The following is a 2,899-nucleotide window of genomic DNA, read 5'->3' on the forward strand; positions in this document are numbered from 1 at the left end:
CCCCCCCCCCCCCCCCCAAAAGGTCCATCACGACCCTGCTGCACGAGCCCCCAGGTCTACCCTCACACACCTCCTCCAAAAACACTGATAAACAGGAGGAGGTCAGGTGATGGAGATGTTTTCTGCAGGACGCTTCTTCTTAAATGACTTCGGTTTAAAGTAACTCGGGTTAAAACATTCAGAGAACTGAAGCATTTGTTCTGAAATGAGCTGAAGCTGTTGTAACTAAAGGAAGCAGAAAACCAAACAGCTAAAGGCTACATAGAAGCTAAAATAGCACTAGGCTGGTTAAAAATAGAAAAAAATGAGCAAAAATCTAAGTGCTAAAGGTTAGCTGTGTTGAAAGAAAAGGTGTTTAAATATTTGTAAATAAAGTGAAACATTTTGAAAAATCTATAAAAGTTACAAAAACCAAAGGTCTTAGCAGCCATCAGCTGAAATGAGCCAAATCTGACACAGAAATAGTTAAAAGAGCTCAAGTCTGCAGGAAGATCTGAGCTTCTGCTCACTTTCAGGACTTTGTGACCCTGCAGGCCGCACTGAAACCACCCAGGACCAGTTCCTGCAAGACCCGGTTCCCCTGAACCCAGTGTGGGGGGTGATCCGGGCTTCATAAAGGCCCAGTTCAGCTGCAGGAATTTGTTGTTCCTTCAAAAAGGGAAAAGTTTCAAGAAATGAAAGTAAAAGGAACCTGTCAGGAATCTATAATGTAAATAAAAGAACAGATTTCTCCTTCAGGGGGTTTAAAAACACTTCAACCAAAACAAGCACGGACTAAAGAAGCTGTAGAATTTATTTAAATATAAAAAAATGAACTAAAATTAGTTTTAAATAAAGCCTGTCGGGTCGTTTGGGGAGAGGTGTTGTTTATTTAAACATGAAACTGTTTCCATGAAAGTGTTTACTTCATTTAAACTAATGAGTCATCATGATGAAGAAAACTCCTCAATTTAAAAGTTTTCTCACGTGACCAAACTGTCAAATTAGAAATGTTGGCTTTAGATCAAAGGCTGCGAAGAAAAGGACTAAAATGAGCAAAATAAAAATGTATTCATTCTTTTTTTATTAATATTATTATTATTATCTTGTTTCATAAACCTAACAGGTAAATATAAATGTTTGTTTCGAAATAAATAAACTTTAAGTGGAAATTCTGGTTTTATTAATTTGTCTTTTTTTCTCTGCGGGGAAAATAAAAGTAAAGTTTTGTTGTGTCGCAGTGCCCCCTGCCGGCGGTGTAAAAAACTCACTTTCTTCCTCTAAAATATTAACTTTTTCTTTATTTAAACATTTCCCTGAGAATGTCTGAGCCTTGCTATAAAATCTTATTTATTCTTTATGTTTTCTGACTTTAATTTGTTTGTTTTTTATACATATTTAACTTTTTTTAAATTGAGGTTTGTCTTTTTTAAAACCAGACAGAAAAGGTTTTGGTATTTTTAATGTGGTATTATAATCTATTTTAGATTTATTTCTTTATATGATGAAACAACAAGATGTCAGTAACTGGCAAAACCTCTTGTGCAAGTTTTAATATGATTAAAAACGTTAAATTAAAGATTTCATCATCCCAGTTTTGGTCTAATTTAACTTCCTGTCTTTTGATCAGAGCTGAGGCTCATCAGCCAATCAGAGCTGCCGACTGTGATCACATGACCTGAAGCTTTGATCAGGCTGAGGAGCCATCTTTCTCTGATTGATTTACCTGAGCTGGACAAGGTTTGATTAAATTAACTCTGAAAATGTCTTCAGGTACTTCACTTTGAAAGGTTAACATCAGAAAAACGAACTAAAAAGATTTTAAAAAGCAGAAAATTCTCTTTTAAATTAAGAAAAAATACAATTCTGCAGGGATAAAATCACCAGAAGCTTTTAAAAACTATACAAATTCAGTTCAAAGTTTTGTTTGTTTGACTTTTATTTTGAAAGTTTCAATGTTTTATTTGAAATTTGTTAAATGAAATTATAATCAATTTAAAGTCAGATTTTAATGTTTCTCTTGTCTGTTTCCAAGTCCAGAACCAGAACAGAACCCTGATCCAAGTCCAGAACCATGGTTCTATCAGCCCTTGGTTCTGTTGGTCCATATGGTCCTATCGGGTGGTCCTGTTGGTTTATGAGGTTCTATCAGTCTGGTGGTTCTTGATGTGGTTCTGGCAGAGGGCTCGGTCCCTCTCAGTCTTCTCAGTTTTAATCAGTTCAGTGATTTATTTTTCTCACACGTTTGATCCTCTGAACCTCTTTAATCATCAGAACCTGAACCTTCTCAGAGGTTTAGGATCATTTGGTCCAAACTGTGCTGAAGGCCCAGAAAGGAAGACTGGACCTCCATGAACCTATCAAAAAGAAAAACCATTTCCAGATTCGAACTTGTTCACATCTGAACCTGTTTATTCTGGCTGCAGATCAAATATGTTTCAGCTCAAACGACCCAAAGTTGGTTTAAAAGTTTGTTTGACTTTAAAAAGGGAATTAACGACGGATCTGAATCCACAACCTGACTGACTTTAATTAACAGTGTGAAACCTCCTGCTGGGGTTCCTGCCGTTTACAAACCGCCTCTTTAACAAGCCGTTTCCACTCTTCATCCCCAGACTCTTAGAATCCACAAGCCAACAAACAAGTTTATCACTTTACCCCAGCAGGAGAGAACCCCTGAAACACTTTCTACCAAAACACAAAAAAAGGTTCCAAAATGTAATATAATAATAAAGTCCCCTAATAAAGTTTATTTCCTTTATTTATAGATGTTCAAAAGTTCTACTTTGACTTCAGTGTGCTCAAATCTTACCATTATGCTTTATAAAATCTATCTATCTATCTATCTATCTATCTATCTATCTATCTATCTATCTATCTATCTATCTATCTATCTATCTATCTATCTATCTATCTATCT

The sequence above is a fragment of the Kryptolebias marmoratus genome, linkage group LG18 (assembly GCF_001649575.2).
Source record: "Kryptolebias marmoratus isolate JLee-2015 linkage group LG18, ASM164957v2, whole genome shotgun sequence".
NCBI classification, from domain to species: domain Eukaryota; kingdom Metazoa; phylum Chordata; class Actinopteri; order Cyprinodontiformes; family Rivulidae; genus Kryptolebias; species Kryptolebias marmoratus.